This window comes from Coregonus clupeaformis, unplaced genomic scaffold, assembly GCF_020615455.1.
Source record: "Coregonus clupeaformis isolate EN_2021a unplaced genomic scaffold, ASM2061545v1 scaf3211, whole genome shotgun sequence".
Classification (NCBI taxonomy): Eukaryota; Metazoa; Chordata; class Actinopteri; order Salmoniformes; family Salmonidae; genus Coregonus; species Coregonus clupeaformis.
Genome location: NW_025536665.1, coordinates 33,704 through 52,808, shown reverse-complemented (window position 1 = coordinate 52,808; position 19,105 = coordinate 33,704).

Genomic DNA, 19,105 nt, shown 5'->3' with positions numbered 1-19,105 from the left:
ACTCCTGAGACTCCGGAGAAGCGCGCCCCATGCATTGACTCGATCACTTTTTTTATTTTTTTTATTTCACCTTTATTTAACCAGGTAAGCCAGTTGAGAACAGGTTCTCATTTACAACTGCGACCTGGCCAAGATAAAGCAAAGTAGTGCAATAAAAACAACACAGAGTTACATATGGGGTAAAAAACATAAAGTCAGAAATACAACAGAAAATATATATACAGTGTGTGCAAATGTAGCAAGTTATGGAGGTAAGGCAATAAATAGGCTATAGTGCAGAATAATTACAATAGTATTAACAATGGAATGCTAGATGTGCAAGAGATTATGTGCAAATAGAGATACTGTGGTGCAAAAGAGCAAAATAAATAACAATATAGGGATGAGGTAGTTGGGTGGGCTAATTTCAGATGGGCTGTGTACAGGTGCAGTGATCGTTAAGGTGCTCTGACAACTGATGCTTAAAGTTGTTGAGGGAGATAAGAGTCTCCAGCTTCAGAGATTTTGCAATTCGTTCCAGTCATTGGCAGCAGAGAACTGGAAGGAATGGCGGCCAAAGGAGGTGTTGGCTTTGGGAATGACCAGTGAGATATACCTGCTGGAGCGCAGACTACGGGTGGGTGCTGCTATGGTGACCAATGAGCTAAGATAAGGCGGGGATTTGCCTAGCAGTGATTTATAGATGGCCTGGAGCCAGTGGGTTTGACTGACGAACATGTAGTGAGGACCAGCCAACAAGAGCGTACAGGTCACAGTGGTGGGTAGTGTATGGGGCTTTGGAGACAAAACGGATGGCACTGTGATAGACTACATCCAATTTGCTGAGTAGAGTGTTGGAGGCTATTTTGTAAATGACATCGCCGAAGTCAAGGATCGGTAGGATAGTCAGTTTACGAGGGCATGTTTGGCAGCATGAGTGAAGGAGGCTTTGTTGCGAAATAGGAAGCCGATTCTAGATTTAACTTTGGATTGGAGATTCTTTATGTGAGTCTGGAAGTTGAGTTTACAGTCTAACCAGACACCTAGGTATTTGTAGTTGTCCACATACTCTAGGTCAGACCCGTCGAGTGGTGATTCTAGTCGGGTGGGCGGGTGCCAGCAGCGTTCGATTGAAAAGCATGCATTTAGTTTTACTAGTGTTTAAGAGCAGTTGAAGGCTACTGAAGGATTGTTGTATGGCATTGAAGCTCGTTTGGAGGTTTGTTAACACAGTGTCCAATGAAGGGCCAGATGTATACAAAATGGTGTCGCTCTGCGTAGAGGTGGATCTGAGAGTCACCAGCAGCAAGAGCGACATCATTGATATACACGGAGAAAAGTGTCGGCCCAAGAATTGAACCCTGTGGCACCCCCATAGAGACTGCCATAGGTCCAGACAACAGGCCCTCCGATTTGACACACTGAACTCTATCTGAGAAGTAGTTGGTGAACCAGGCGAGGCAGTCATTTGAGAAACCAAGGCTATTTAGTCTGCCAATAAGAATGCGGTGGTTGACAGAGTCGAAAGCCTTGGCCAGGTCGATGAAGACGGCTGCACAGTACTGTCTATTATCAATCGCGGTTATAATATCGTTCAGGACCTTGAGCGTGGCTGAAGTGCACCCGTGACCAGCTCGAAACCGGATTGCATAGCGGAGAAGGTACGGTGGTATTCGAAATGGTCGATGATCTGTTTGTTAACTTGGCTTTCGAATACTTTCGAAAGGCAGGGCAGGATGGATATAGGTCTGTAGCAGTTTGGATCTAGAGTGTCACCCCCTTTGAAGAGGGGGATGACCGTGGCAGCTTTCCAATCTCTGGGGATCTCAGACGTTATGAAAGAGAGGTTGAACAGACTAGTAATAGGGGTTGCGACAATTTCGGCGGCTAGTTTTAGAAAGAAAGGGTCCAGATTGTCTAGCCCAGCTGATTTGTAGGGGTCCAGATTTTGCAGCGCTTTCAAAACATCAGCTGTCTGAATTTGTGTGAAGGAGAAGCGGGGGGGCATGGGCAAGTTGCAGCAGAGGGTGCAGAGTTGGTGGCCGGGTTAGTGGTAGCCAGATGGAAAGCATGGCCAGCTGTAGCAAAATGCTTGTTGAAATTCTCGATTATTGTAGATTTATCGGTGGTGATAGTGTTTCTAGCCTCAGTGCAGTGGGAAGCTGGGAGGAAGTGCTCTTATTCTCCATGGACTTTACAGTGTCCCAAAACTTTTTGGAGTCAGTGCTACAGGATGCAAATTTCTGTTTGAAAAAGTTAGCCTTTGCTTTCCTGACTGCTTGTGTATATTGGTTCCTAACTTCCCTGAAAAGTTGCATATCGCGGGGACTATTTGATGCTAATGCTGTACGCCACAGGATGTTTTTGTGCTGGTCAAGGGCAGTCAAGTCTGAGGAGAACCAGGGGCTATATCGGTTCTTAGTTCTGTATTTTTGAATGGGGCATGTTTATTTAAGATTGAGAGGAAATTACTTTTAAGGAACAACCAGGCATCCTCTACTGACGGAATGAGATCTATATCCATCCAGGATACCTGGGCCAGGTCAATTAGGAAGGCCTCCTCGCTAAAGTGTTTTAGGGAGCGTTTTGACAGTGATGAGGGGTGGTCGTTTGACCGCGGACCCGTTACGGACGCAGGCAATAAGGCAGTGATCGCTGAGATCCTGGTTGAAGACAGCTGAGGTGTATTTAGAGGGTATGTTAGTCAGGATGATATCTATGAGGGTACCCATGTTTACGGATTTCGGGTTGTACCTGGTAGGTTCGTTGATAATTTGCGTGAGGTTGAGGGCATCTAGCTTGGATTGTAGGATGGCTGGGGTATTAAGCATATCCCAATTTAGGTCACCAAGCAGTACAAACTCTGAGGATAAATGGGGGGCAATCAATTCACATATGGTGTCCAGGGCACAGCTGGGGGCTGAGGGGGGTCTGTAGCAAGCGGCAACAGTGAGAGACTTATTTCTGGAAAGGTGGATTTTTAGAAGTAGAAGCTCAAACTGTTTGGGCACAGACCTGGATAGTATGATAGAGCTCTGCAGGCTATCTCTACAGTAGATTGCAACTCCACCCCCTTTGGCAGTGAGGGGATGAGGATAACTAAATCGTATCGTCTCCTTGTTCAGTGATTGATAATCAATGCAAGGACGCAGACCGCCGTCTTTCTTCTTCACAAAAAAGAAACTCGAGGAGGTGGGTGAAGTGGAGGGACGTATAAACCCCTGGCACAGGGACTCGGTGATGTATCTTTCCATAGCCTCTGTTTCAGCCTGTGACAGGGGATACACATGACTCCTGGGAGGCACAGCGTCTACCCGGAGGTTTATTGCGCAATCCCCCGCCCGATGTGGTGGTAATTTGGTCGCCTGCATTTTGGAAAACGTGTGCGCCAAATCGAGGTATTCGGGGAGAATGCGCACGGTGGTTGCACCAACGGAAACACCGAGACATCTACCCTGACACTTTCGCGACCACACCGTGAGAACCCTCTGCGGCCATGAGAACGTGGGGTTGTGGAGTGCTAACCAAGGGATACCTAGTACCACAGGGAAAGCAGGAGACTCAATGATAAAAAACGTGACTTGCTCGCAATGAGTCTCGTGGGTAACCATGGTGATTGGTGCGGTAACTTCCCTAACAAACCTGGACCCTAATGGTCGACTATCAAGTGCTCTGATGGGGAGTGGAATGGACAGGGGAACCAATGAAATGCCTAGACTGTGTGAGAATGACCTGTCCATAAAGTTCTCAGCTGCGCCTGAATCGACTAGCGCCTTACATTGGGGAACTACAATGTGATCAGGAAAGTGGATGGGTAGGGTACAGTGTGCAGCAGAGGGCTCTGAACAAGTGTGGGTGTTCGATACCTGGGGTGATGCGAGAGTGCCCTGCCTGCCGCCTCCAGACCCAAAAGAACGCTGACGACATCGTGCGGTGTAATATCCCTTTGTGCCACCAGAGTGACACTGGCACTGTCGTCCTCCGCTCTCTCGGATTGCAGCTCCACCCAGCTCCATCAGCTCGTGATCCGAGTCGGCCGGGTTTGGAATGGGCAGACCCCTCCAGGATGTCCTCTGGCCGCCAGCAGGTTGTCCAAACGGATGGCCATGTCTACCAGTTGCGTGAAGGACAACATGGTGTCCCGGCAGGCTAGCTCCCTTCGGACGTCCTCCCACAGATGGCACCGGAAGTGGTCAATAAGGGCCCGCTCGTTCCACCCGGACCCAGCTTGCTAGAGTCCGAAACTACAAGGTGAAGTCCTGCGCAGTCCTCGTCCCCTGCCTCAGGTGGACCAGCCGCTCGCCCGCCTCTCGACCTTCGGGCGGGTGATCGAAGACAGCCCAAAAGAGGCGAGCGAACTCCCCGTAGTTGTCCAACGCGGTTCCTCCTTCATTCCAGACCGCGTTGGCCCACTCCAGGGCTTTCCCCGAGAGACAGGAGATGAGGGCGGACACCTTCTCCCGCTCCGATGGGGCCGGCCTGATGCTGGAGAAGTAGAGCTCCAGTTGGAGGAGGAATCCCTGTCAGAGAGCAGCTGTCCCGTCCAACTCCCCTGGTCAGGATAAATGGATCCCTCTGGGTTCTGGGGAGTGGGTGGCTGGATCCGGTTGCCCAGCTGGTCTCGACAGATCGGGTCCTCTCCTCTCTAGGCGTTGGACGACCTGAAGAACCCGATCCATCGCTTCTCCCAAACTGGCTAGCATTGTTGAATGCTCCTGGACCCGTGCCACGACTCCAGGCATGCGCTCCTCTCCTGCTGACTCCATTTCGGGTGGGTGATTCTGTGATGCGTGATTTGAAGGAGTCAGGCGCAGGAGGGTAAATCACAGTATACAGAGTTTATTCCGTAATCCAGCGTAACCAGTCCAGTGCGCAAAACAAGCGCACTGGAACAAACATGCACACGGGGAAAATACCCCGGCAATACAAAATACTGAGCTCAACTGAGCTACTAATCCTCACAATGAACAATCACCCACAAGGACAAGGGGGGCAGAGGGCACATTTAAACACGTACTAATGAGGGGAATATGAACCAGGTGTGTGTAATTGACAAGACAAGACAAATGGAATGATGAGATATGGAGCGGCAGTGGCTAGAAGGCCGGTAACGACGAACGCCTAAGCCTGCCCGAACAAGGAGGGGAGGCAGCTTCGGAGGAAGTCATGACACTCAGCTACTTTCTTTTGTTTATGAATGGCTTTTAATTCCATGATGAGGAATTTGCTTGGATTTTATTTGTTAGTAATTTGAGGTGCTTAATTGAATAGATTTGAAAAAATGCATATTTGCAAAAATGTTATAAATACATGAAAATACATAACACTTATTCAACAGTATGACAGTTTTATTTGCTATCGTGTGTGTGTGTGTTTGTTTTGTTGCCGTCCTGTGTGTGTGTGTGTGTTTCCTATGAAACTGTCAACCATTGGTTTTTGATCCCACAGCAACACAATGGTTCGTTACACAGAGCTATAGTTCACCCCAACATCTCATCTATCATAGACAGAGCTAGAAACGCTGTTATTGGTTCCATCCATCCACACACACGCACACATGCACGCTCGCACACACACACCTCTACCCCCAATGAAGCAGTGGAACAGGACAGAAGCTGTGTTTAATGGAGGTAGCAGGTTTCCCTGCCCACTGAGATGCAGGCTACTGTAATTACAGAGGCAGGGACACACACACACTCCCTCTGTGGTAGAGAGTAGCCTTTCTTCCCCAGCAGATGGTCTTGAGGAACAGTAATTAATACAGGGGGAAGGAGAGGAGAGGAGAGGAGAGGGAGATGAAGGATGGAGAGGAGAGAGGAGGAGAGGAGGAGAGGAAAGGAGAAGAGTGTTGAAGAGAGGGGAAGGAGAGGAGAGGGCTAACCTGAATCATCAGTAGCAGAAACTCACCAACCTTCACCGTGTAAACCCTCTCGTAATCATGATGTCATCATAATGCTGGGTTGAAGAGAGAGGGCCTCAGCTGGGTTGAAGAGAGAGGGCCTCAGGACTCTGAAGGCGTGGGGTCCATGCCTCTTGACTCTAAAGCTATGGGGTTTATTGTGTGTGCGTGCGTGCATATGCAGCATGTGCATGTGTGCATGTGTGAGTATACATTGTGGGTGTGTCCTAGACAACAGCTGGGCATGTCCAATTATCCCACAGATTGTGTGTCCCCCAGCCCCCCCCCTCTCTCTCTCTCTCTCTCTCTCTCTCTCTCTCTCTCTCCCATAAGGACTGCTGTGATTCATCTTCTCCTTGTTGATTCTCATCTTGATGATAATGTCTCCTGTCCTCTGCTCAGTCATTTGCCCCGGAACATTCCTCCAGGCACTTTACGTGATTTATCTACAAGTAAAGTGGCAGCTGTAAATCTACTGTCTGTCTGACTATCCGGGGGCGTTTATCTGTGTGTGTGTGTGTGTGTGTGTATGTGTATGTGTGTGTGTGTGTGTGTGTGTGAGAGAGCAAGAACGTGTGTGTGTACGTGTAGGGCTGTGGCGGTCACAAAATGTTGTCAGCCGGTAATTGTCATGCAAATGACTGCCGGTCTCACGGTAATTGACTGTTAATTAACATAAACATGTTTAGCATCTCTGGACGTGTGTTTGTGTTGTGTGTGACACCTGTGTGAGGTATTCATTCATTAATAATAGTTGATGCCCTTCGCCAGTATATCTAACTGTACCTCAACGTTTCAACACACTGTACAGACATGAACCCCCTAGAGTCGATGTCCACGCCCCCCCTGCAGAAATATAATTAGCATAATACCAAAATAAATCCCATAAAAAACGGTCAGTTTAAGATAGAGATATCTGGTTTGCACTTCAGCATCTGCAGTGAAAGGCGACAGAGCTAGAGCAGTGTTTTTCAGACCATGAGACATCTCGAAAAAAATCACAAAATTGTCTGTAGCGTCCGAACGGCCTACAAACTAGTATGACCCCTGTATGGAAAGATGAGACGCTCACGAATGTTGGTTGTTTTGCTCTAGGACGCCCACAGGCCTCACAAGACTTGTCTGAAGGTCAAGTTGAAAAAATGAATGGAAGTATATGGAGACTGTTTAGTGCCAAAAATAAGGGGTTAAATACATGTTTAAAAAAGTAATGCTTCCTGATCTTTCTTATATCGCTCAGATATAGGACAGACACTTCAGAACAAACTTCCTTTTGATTTTTTGGGGGACTATCTATTGTTCCATGTAGTGAATCTGTTATTCAATGCATTTGAATGGGCTAGTAGCAGTAAGGCCAAATACATTATTTAATCAAATAAATACATACTGCCAAGGACAGACAGAAGAGGCACAAAAGTAGTCACTTATTCTCACACAGCAACTAATTGCAAGACGTGTTTTTCTGGTTGATAAAAATACATAACGTCCTTATGCAACCAGTATACAACCTGATCATAATGTTATAAAATACGTCATAACGACATCATTGCAACCAATTTTAGCCCACTAGGAAGGGTCCTGTGAGAAGGTGTGAGTTGTGGATACTGTATACTGTAATAAACAATATGCTATGTCCCAAATGGCTCTGGTCAAAAGTAGTGCACTATGTTGTGAATAGGGTGCCATTTGGGACACAACCCATGTAAATGAGAAGCATCCGGAGCCTCCCAGGCATCATGCCACTGTAGCTATGACGTCATTATGTTAGAGGGTTCACAAGGTGAAGGTTGGTGAGTTTTTATCTTCTTATAAGTGCTACTGATGAGTCAGGTTAGTCCGCTCCTCTCCTCTCTTTTCCTCTCCTCTCTCCGGATGCTTCTCCCCTCTTCTTCTCTTTTCCTCTCCTCTCCCTCTCCTCTCCCCTCTGGCCTTAGCAGGGTCAGGGGGTTATGCCGTGCAGCCAGATCCGTGTTAACATGTTATTTAGTGAAACTCTGCAGTGCATGTGTAGGTCCCAAATGGCACCTTATTCCCTATTTAGTGCACTACTTTTGACAAGGGCCCAAAGGTCAAAAAGTAGTGCACTATATAGGGAATAGGGTGCCATTTGGGATGGAGACCATTATACATAAAAAGCTGATTAACACATTTGCAAAAGTATGATTTTAAAAGACAGAGGGAAAACCGAATGTCACGCTCATAATAGCACTACAATGTGTCTAGACACTAGCTATATGAAATGTGCACAGTAATGTATGTGTGTGCATGCATATTAATGATTTTATGTAGTCATATATATTATTTACACCCCTCCTCTCCTCCTCTCCTCTCTTCCTCTCCTCCTCTCTCTCCTTAGGAGAATCTCAATTGCATACTCCTCACGTCCTCTCTCCTCTCTCCTCACCTCCTTCTCAAAACCCATTGGAGAAGGTCAGAGGGGAGGGTTTGTGTGCAGAACGATCATTATTTGACTAATAATGGCGGCCTCAAGGATAATAATGGGCCGGTGTTAGAAACGCTGTGGTGAATTTCTGGGCCCTGGCTTTCCCTGACTACGGATATCGGTCTATTAGAACTAAACGGCTAATGTTATAAATACTGATGAAGGTTTAATAATCATACTTAATGTATCTGGATATGTAATTATATAGAATGCATACTACAGGTGGCTGGTGGCACCTTAATTGGGGAGGACGGGCTCAGAGTAATGGCTGGAACGGAATGAATTTAACGGTATAAAAGCGTCAAACATATAGTTTGATATCAATCCATTCACTCCATTACAGTCGTTATGAACTGTCCTCCCTCACCTGCCTCCTGTGATGCATACTGTATGTATTTAATGCATATAATGAGGATGCTCCCTAAAGAATCTGCAAGGCGTATAATCTCCCGGTGGTGCGGTGCTCGGAACTCGGTTTCCACAGCAACGCTCCTTGGATTCCGTTTGAGGGCTGCATGCAGTCAAAACCATATTGACTGAGATTGCATCTCAAATTACACACTATTCCCTTTACAGTGCACTGCTCTGGTCAAAAGTAGGGCACTATAGACTGAGTATGCCAAACAGTAGGAACACCATCCTAATATTGAGTTGCACTCACTTTTGACCTCAGAACAGCCTCAATTCATCGGGCCATGGTCTCTACAAGGTGTCGAAAGCGTTCCCACAGGGGTGCTGGCCCATGTTGACTCCAATGCTTCCCACAGTTGTGTCAAGTTGGCTGGATGTCCTTTGGGTGGTGGACCATTCTTGATACTTTTAAGCATGAAAAACCCAGCAGCGTTGCAGTTCTTGACACAAACCGGTGCGCCTGGCACCTACTACCATACTCTGTTTAAAGGCACTTAAATATTTTGTCTTGCCCATTCACCCTCTGAATGGCACACATACACAATCTGTGTCTCAATTATCTCAAGACTTAAAAATCCTGCTTTAATCTGTCTCTTCCCCTTCATCTACACTGATTGAAGTGGATTTAACAGGTGAAATCAATAAGGGATCATAATAATATGCCATTTCGCAGACACTTTTATCCAAAGCGACTTACAGTCATGTGTGCAAATTTTTATGTATGGGTGATCCCGGGGATCGAACCCACTACCCTGGCGTTACAAGCGCTATGCTCAACCAATTGAGCTACAGAGGACCACATAGCTTTCACCTGGTCAGTCTATGTCATGGAAAGAGAATAGGGTACCATTTGGGACTCATACAGAGACAGCGTCTCAAATGACACTACAGTGGGGAGAACAAGTATTTGATACACTGACGATTTTGCAGGTTTTCCTACTTACAAAGCTTGTAGAGGTCTGTAATTTTTATCATAGGTACACTTCAACTGTGAGAGACGGAATCTAAAACAAAAATCCAGAAAATCACATTGTATGATTTTTAAGTAATTAATTTGCATTTTATTGCATGACATAAGTATTTGATCACCTACCAACCAGTAAGAATTCCGGCTCTCACAGACCTGTTAGTTTTTCTTTAAGAAGCCCTCCTGTTCTCCATTCATTACCTGTATTAACTGCACCTGTTTGAACTCGTTACCTGTATAAAAGACACCTGTCCACACACTCAATAAAACAGACTCCAACCTCTCCACAATGGCCAAGACCAGAGAGCTGTGTAAGGACATCAGGGATAAAATTGTAGACCTGCACAAGGCTGGGATGGGCTACAGGACAGTAGGCAAGCAGGTTGGTGAGAAGGCAACAACTGTTGGCGCAATTATTAGAAAATGGAAGAAGTTCAAGATGACGGTCAATCACCCTCGGTCTGGGGCTCCATGCAAGATCTCACCTCGTGGGGCATCAATGATCATGAGGAAGGTGAGGTCAGCCCAGAACTACACGGCAGGACCTGGTCAATGACCTGAAGAGAGCTGGGACCACAGTCTCAAAGAAAACCATTAGTAACACACTACGCCGTCATGGATTAAAATCCTGCAGCGCATGCAAGGTCCCCCTGCTCAAGCCAGCACATGTCCAAGCCCGTCTGAAGTTTGCCAATGACCATCTGGATGATCCAGAGGAGGAATGGGAGAAGGTCATGTGGTTTGATGAGACAAAAATAGAGCTTTTTGGTCTAAACTCCACTCGCCGTGTTTGGAGGAAGAAGAAGGATGAGTACAACCCCAAGAACACCATCCCAACCGTGAAGCATGGAGGTGGAAACATCATTCTTTGGGGATGCTTTTCTGCAAAGGGGACAGGATGACTGCACCGTATTGAGGGGGAGGATGGATGGGGCCATGTATCGCGAGATCTTGGCCAACAACCTCCTTCCCTCAGTAAGAGCATTGAAGATGGGTTGTGGCTGGGTCTTCCAGCATGACAATGACCCGAAACACACAGCCAGGGCAACTAAGGAGTGGCTCCGTAAGAAGCATCTCAAGGTCCTGGAGTGGCCTAGCCAGTCTCCAGACCTGAACCCAATAGAAAATCTTTGGAGGGGAGCTGAAAGTCCGTATTGCCCAGCGACATCTCCGAAATCTGAAGGATCTGGAGAAGGTCTGTATGGAGGAGTGGGCCAAAATCCCTGCTGCAGTGTGTGCAAACCTGGTCAAGACCTACAGGAAACGTATGATCTCTGTAATTGCAAAAAAAGGTTTCTGTACCAAATATAAAGTTCTGCTTTTCTGATGTATCAAATACATATGTCATGCAATAAAATGCAAATTAATTACTTAAAAATCATACAATGTGATTTTCTGGATTTTTTTAAGTGTACCTATGATAAAAATTACAGACCTCTACATGCTTTGTAAGTAGGAAAACCTGCAAAATCGGCAGTGTATCAAATACTTGTTCTCCCTACTGTACAGTGGGGAAAAAAAGTATTTAGTCAGCCACCAATTGTGCAAGTTCTCCCACTTAAAAAGATGAGAGAGGCCTGTAATTTTCATCATAGGTACACGTCAACTATGACAGACAAAATGAGAGAAAAAAATTCCAGAAAATCACATTGTAGGATTTTTAATGAATTTATTTGCAAATTATGGTGGAAAATAATTATTCGGTCAATAACAAAAAGTTTCTCAATACTTTGTTATATACCCTTTGTTGGCAATGACACAGGTCAAACGTTTTCTGTAAGTCTTCACAAGGTTTTCACACACTGTTGCTGGTATTTTGGCCCATTCCTCCATGCAGATCTCCTCTAGAGCAGTGATGTTTTGGGGGCTGTCGCTGGGCAACACGGACTTTCAACTCCTCCAAAGATTTTCTATGGGGTTGAGATCTGGAGACTGGCTAGGCCACTCCAGGACCTTGAAATGCTTCTTACGAAGCCACTCCTTCGTTGCCCGGGCGGTGTGTTTGGGATCATTGTCATGCTGAAAGACCCAGCCACGTTTCATCTTCAATGCCCTTGCAGATGGAAGGAGGTTTTCACTCAACATCTCACGATACATGGCCCCATTCATTCTTTCCTTTACACGGATCAGTCGTCCTGGTCCCTTTGCAGAAAAACAGCCCCAAAGCATGATGTTTCCACCCCCATGCTTCACAGTAGGTGTGGTGTTCTTTGGATGCAACTCAGCATTCTTTGTCCTCCAAACACGACGAGTTGAGTTTTTACCAAAAAGTTATATTTTCGTTTCATCTGACATTCTCCCAATCCTTTTCTGGATCATCCAAATGCACTCTAGCAAACTTCAGACGGGCCTGGACATGTACTGGCTTAAGCAGGGGGACACGTCTGGCACTGCAGGATTTGAGTCCCTGGCGGCGTAGTGTGTTACTGATGGTAGGCTTTGTTACTTTGGTCCCAGCTCTCTGCAGGTCATTCACTAGGTCCCCCCGTGTGGTTCTGGGATTTTTTCTCACCGATCTTGTGATCATTTTGACCCCACGGGGTGAGATCTTGCGTGGAGCCCCAGATCGAGGGAGATTGTCAGTGGTCTTGTATGTCTTCCATTTCCTAATAATTGCTCCCACAGTTGATTTCTTCAAACCAAGCTGCTTACCTATTGCAGATTCAGTCTTCCCAGCCTGGTGCAGGTCTACAATTTTGTTTCTGGTGTCCTTTGACAGCTCTTTGGTCTTAGCCATAGTGGAGTTTGGAGTGTGACTGTTTGAGGTTGTGGACAGGTGTCTTTTATACTGATAACAAGTTCAAACAGGTGCCATTAATACAGGTAACGAGTGGAGGACAGAGGAGCCTCTTAAAGAAGAAGTTACAGGTCTGTGAGAGCCAGAAATCTTGCTTGTTTGTAGGTGACCAAATACTTATTTTCCACCATAATTTGCAAATAAATTCATAAAAAATCCTACAATGTGATTTTCTGGAAATTTTTTCCTCAATTTGTCTGTCATAGTTGACGTGTACCTATGATGAAAATTACAGGCCTCTCTCATCTTTTTAAGTGGGAGAACTTGCACAATTGGTGGCTGACTAAATACTTTTTTCCCCCACTGTATGTGGCAACTTTATATGTACGTATGGGGAATAGGTTGTAATTTGATATCTGGAGTATTGAGAATCAGTGAATAGATCAACCAAATCTCATTTAATAATACTGGTTGGTAGAGAGATAGCTAACATGTCAATGGTTGTTTTCATTCGATTTTTGGTAATCAATTCCTGTCCCTGAGGAAATGGAGGCTGCATCCAATAAGACACACCTTTCCGTATATAGTGCACTTCTTTTGACCGGGTCCTATAGGGAATAGGGTGCCATTTGGAACGCAAACCAGAGAGTGCTGTTATTTGAATATGATGGTATAGGATAAATGAATAGCATGATGTAAGAAGTGTTTCTCTAACTCAGACACGTCCTTGATTTAACCTCTAAAACATTGATTTACGACCACCTGCAGTCAGAGCATAAATAAATAATAGAAGAACTCTATATTCACACTACATCACCCTATCAATTATACTACCACCTTCACCATCAAGACACTACACTGTTACACCATCACTTATAGTAGCACCATTCCTTACCTACCCCTACTGTATTCACCTCCCCTCCCATTCCTTACCTACCCTACTGTATTCACCTCCCCTTCCTTACCTACTCTACTGTATTCACCTCCCCTCCCATTCCTTACCTACTCTACTGTATTCACCTCCCCTTCCTTACCTACTCTACTGTATTCACCCTCCCTCCCATTCCTTACCTACCCTACTGTATTCACCTCACCTCCCATTCCTTACCTACCCTACTGTATTCACCTCCCCTTCCTTACCTACTCTACTGTATTCACCTCCCCTCCCATTCCTTACCTACTCTACTGTATTCACCTCCCCTTCCTTACCTACTCTACTGTATTCACCTCCCCTCCCATTCCTTACCTACCCTACTGTATTCACCTCACCTCCCCTCCCATTCCTTACCTACCCTACTGTATTCACCTCCCCTCCCATTCCTTACCTACCCTACTGTATTCACCTCCCCTCCCATTCCTTACCTACCCTACTGTATTCACCTCCCCTTCCTTACCTACTCTACTGTATTCACCTCCCCTCCCATTCCTTACCTACCCTACTGTATTCACCTCCCCTCCCATTCCTTACCTACCCTACTGTATTCACCTCCCCTTCCTTACCTACTCTACTGTATTCACCTCCCCTCCCATTCCTTACCTACCCTACTGTATTCACCTCCCCTCCCATTCCTTACCTACCCTACTGTATTCACCTCCCCTCCCATTCCTTACCTACCCTACTGTATTCACCTCACCTCCCCTCCCCTTCCTTACCTACTCTACTGTATTCACCTCCCCTCCCATTCCTTACCTACTCTACTGTATTCACCTCCCCTCCCATTCCTTACCTACCCTACTGTATTCACCTCCCCTCCCATTCCTTACCTCCCCTACTGTATTCACCTCCCCTCCCATTCCTTACCTACTCTACTGTATTCACCTCACCTCCCCTCCCCTTCCTTACCTACTCTACTGTATTCACCTCCCCTCCCATTCCTTACCTACCCTACTGTATTCACCTCCCCTCCCATTCCTTACCTACTCTACTGTATTCACCTCCCCTCCCATTCCTTACCTACTCTACTGTATTCACCTCCCCTCCCCTCCCCTTCCTTACCTACTCTACTGTATTCACCTCCCCTCCCATTCCTTACCTACCCTACTGTATTCACCTCCCCTCCCATTCCTTACCTACCCTACTGTATTCACCTCCCCTCCCATTCCTTACCTACCCTACTGTATTCACCTCCCCTCCCATTCCTTACCTACTCTACTGTATTCACCTCCCCTCCCATTCCTTACCTACTCTACTGTATTCACCTCCCCTCCCATTCCTTACCTACCCTACTGTATTCACCTCCCCTTCCTTACCTACTCTACGGTATTCACCTCCCCTCCCATTCCTTACCTACCCTACTGTATTCACCTCACCTCCCCTCCCATTCCTTACCTACTCTACTGTATTCACCTCCCCTCCCATTCCTTACCTACCCTACTGTATTCACCTCCCCTTCCTTACCTACTCTACTGTATTCACCTCCCCTCCCATTCCTTACCTACCCTACTGTATTCACCTCCCCTCCCATTCCTTACCTACTCTACTGTATTCACCTCCCCTCCCATTCCTTACCTACCCTACTGTATTGACCTCCCCTCCCATTCCTGACCTACTCTACTGTATTCACCTCCCCTCCCATTCCTTACCTACCCTACTGTGTTCACCTCCCCTCCCATTCCTGACCTACTCTACTGTATTTACCTCCCCTCCCATTCCTTACCTACTCTACTGTATTCACCTCCCCTCCCATTCCTTACCTACCCTACTGTATTCACCTCCCCTTCCTTACCTACTCTACTGTATTCACCTCCCCTTCCATTCCTTACCTACCCTACTGTATTCACCTCCCCTTCCTTACCTACTCTACTGTATTCACCTCCCCTCCCATTCCTGACCTACTCTACTGTATTCACCTCACCTCCCCTCCCATTCCTTACCTACCCTACTGTGTTCACCTCCCCCTCCCATTCCTGACCTACTCTACTGTATTCACCTCCCCTCCCATTCCTTACCTACCCTACTGTATTCACCTCCCCTCCCATTCCTTACCTACCCTACTGTGTTCACCTCCCCTCCCATTCCTTACCTACCCTACTGTATTCACCTCCCCTCCCATTCCTTACCTACCCTACTGTATTCACCTCCCCTCCCATTCCTTACCTACCCTACTGTATTCACCTCACCTCCCCTCCCATTCCTTACCTACCCTACTGTATTCACCTCCCCTCCCATTCCTTACCTACCCTACTGTATTCACCTCCCCTTCCTTACCTACTCTACTGTATTCACCTCCCCTCCCATTCCTTACCTACCCTACTGTATTCACCTCACCTCCCCTCCCATTCCTTACCTACTCTACTGTATTCACCTCCCCTCCCATTCCTTACCTACCTACTGTGTTCACCTCCCCTCCCATTCCTGACCTACTCTACTGTATTCACCCTCCCTCCCATTCCTTACCTACCCTACTGTATTCACCTCCCCTCCCATTCCTTACCTACCCTACTGTATTGACCTCCCCTCCCATTCCTTACCTACCCTACTGTATTGACCTTCCTTCCACTCCCATTTCCTAAACCCTTACCCTCTCCCCTGCCCTCCGCTCCCTTGCCCTGCCCTGCCTCCCCATCTTCTCCTCTCTCCTGCCCTGCCCTGCCTCCCCCTCCCCTCCCCTGCCTCCCCATCCTCTCCTCTCTCCTGCCCTGCCTCCCCCCTCCCCTCCCCTGCCTCCCCATCCACTCCTCTCTCCTGCCCTGCCTCCCCCTCCCCCCCCTGCCTCCCCATCCTCTCCTCTCTCCTGCCCTGCCTCTCCTTTCTCCTGCCTATCTATGAAAAGCTGAGACTCTCACAAACATGCACGTTTTGCTTTATAATACTCACAAGCTACACAAGAGTCGTTAGAACGTAAGGGGTTCTTTTACATAGAACTTCATAGGACATTCATGGACATAGTGTCTATAATACTGTAATAAGCTCCCATAGTTGCTGTCACAAACACCAAACTCCACACAGTTGTCACTGACTAGTTGGATATTCATTTCCCACTGAGCAAACCATTTCTGTACTTACAGTATTCATATAAATACATTTTTATCAGGTTTTTGCTTTGGCGGACAGTTTTTTAAATTTATATTTGTCAAAATAACTAATGAATGCAACTGTTTATGTCAAATTGTTTTGTGTTATACTTATAGCCCTGCTTGACCTGAAAATAAAATGGTAAAACACTTAATCGTGAGGCTAAATATAAGGGCTCGACATGCAGATAAATGACAGATCTTTGCTGGTGTTAACATTCCTCTACTGTCTGCTTCTGCTACCATTATTCTACATTACAGAGTTACACCATTGGGGCGAGAATATCTACAAAAGGCACCCATACTGTTTGTGACGTGCGTCTGCGCCGATGGAGACTAGGGTTGTGTCCCAAATGGCACCCTATTCCCTATTTAGTGCACTACTTTTGACCAAGGCCCATAGCAGTATGTAGAGAATAGGGTGTCATTTAAGACACAACCTTGCCCAGCAGGAAGCGTTAGCTAGCTTCAAATGCTTCAGGCTGAGCCTCTATGAGCCTAGCTCAGACATTACAGCTTGTGTGCAGAGAGAGAGAGAGAGAGAGAGAGAGAGAGAGAGAGAGAGAGAGAGAGAGAGAGAGAGAGAGAGAGAGAGAGAGAGAGAGAGAGAGAGAGAGAGAGAGAGAGAAGCTTGTCCTGGGGCTCTGTTCACAAACACAAACAGACCCACACAGCCCCAGGACAACAACAACAACAACACAATTAGACCCAACCAAATCATGAGAAAACAAAAAGAGAATTACTTGACACATTGGAAAGAACAAACAAAAAAACAGAGCAGAACTAGAATGCTATTTGGCCCTAAACAGAGAGTACACAGTGGCAGAATACCTGACCACTGTGACTGACCCAAACTTAAGGAAAGCTTTGACTATGTACAGACTCAGTGAGCATAGCCTTGCTATTGAGAAAGGCCGCCGTAGGCAGACCTGGCTCTCAAGAGAAGACAGGCTATGTGCACACTGCCCACAAAATGAGGTGGAAACTGAGCTGCACTTCCTAACCTCCTGCCAAATGTATGACCATATTAGAGACACATATTTCCCTCAGATTACAGCGATCCACAAAGAATTCGAAAACAAATCCAATTCTGATAAACTCCCTTATCTACTGGGTGAAAAACCACAGTGTGCCATCACAGCTGCAAGATTTGTGACCTGTTGCCACAAGAAAAGGGGCAACCAGTGAAGAACAAACACCATTGTAAATACAACCCATATTTATGTTTATTTATTTTCCCATTTGTACTTTAACTATTTGCACATTGTTACAACACTGTATATATACATAATATGACATTTGAAATGTCTTTATTCTTTTGAAACTTCTGAGTGTAATGTTTACTGTTAATATTTATTGTTTATTTCACTTTTGTTTACTATCTACTTCACTTGCTTTGGCAATGTTAACACATGTTTCCCACGCCAATAAAGCCCTTAAATTGAATTGAGAGAGAGAGAGAGAGAGAGAGAGAGAGAGAGAGAGAGAGAGAGAGAGAGAGAGAGAGAGAGAGAGAGAGAGAGAGAGAGAGAGAGAGAGAGAGAGAGAGAGAGAGAGAGAGAGAGAGAGAGAGAGAGAGAGAGAGAGAGAGAGAGAGAGAGAGAGAGAGAGAGAGAGAGAGAGAGAGAGAGAGAGAGAGAGAGAGAGAGAGAGAGAGAGAGAGAGAGGAATTGATCTCTGAAGGCACCATGCATCCAACAGCAGAATTATAAATAGCTCTCCTCCCAGCAGCCAGCCAGGCCCCCTTCACTGTAAAACAAAGACAAGACTGCATCCCAAATGACACCCTGTGCCTTATGGGGGAATTTATTGGCTATGGTATAAAGAAGTGTACTATATAGGGGGCTGTTTGGGATGTAGACAATAGGATGACATTGATAAATCGAGACCTTGAGGCTATAAGGGTCTATCTGACATTTTTGTCAAAATGTAGTTATTGACATAGCCTTGTTCTGTTCAATGTTCTCTACCTATAGTAGTATCGAATTACCCCAATTCATGTTGTTAAGTTCAAAAGAATACAATATATTAAACAAATTGCAGATAGAACCTTATGGTCCCAAGCTCCCAAAATGCTCTTTGTACAGACTAATTAAAGACTGGTCTGTCTATTGAAGCCTTTCAGCTCTCCACAATAACACGATTGTTGGGGAGAATGAGCAAGCAGCTAAGATTAGCTAGCTAGCTGCCTCGGGACTACACAGAAGAATAGCCCATGGTGAGTGTTCTCTATTGGTCAGTGTCTCAAATGGCACCCTATTCCCTACATAGTGCACTACTTTTGACCAGGGCCCATAGGGCTCGGACACACCCCTCGATTCCGCTGGCTAGAACCAATGAAATGACTTCCTTGTTTTTGACACACCCAGTCTGAACAGGACCTGTGAGTAATTTCATTCTCACTCTGAGCTTCAAAAGGGGCATTGAAAATGTTCTCTATTGATTAGTGTTAAAGTATTGTCATCCTCGGAATGTTGGGGCTAGCGCGAAAATGAGCACTGTCTGGTGGTCCCCCAGGAGAGGGTTAGGAAAGGTTAGGGTTGATTACTTGGTGGGTTTCATTTGAGCCCATGGCCACAGGGGACAATGAAGTTACAGATTGCATCTTTTAGTAGGAAGGTTCATACAATAGAATGACTTAAAGATGCAATCTGT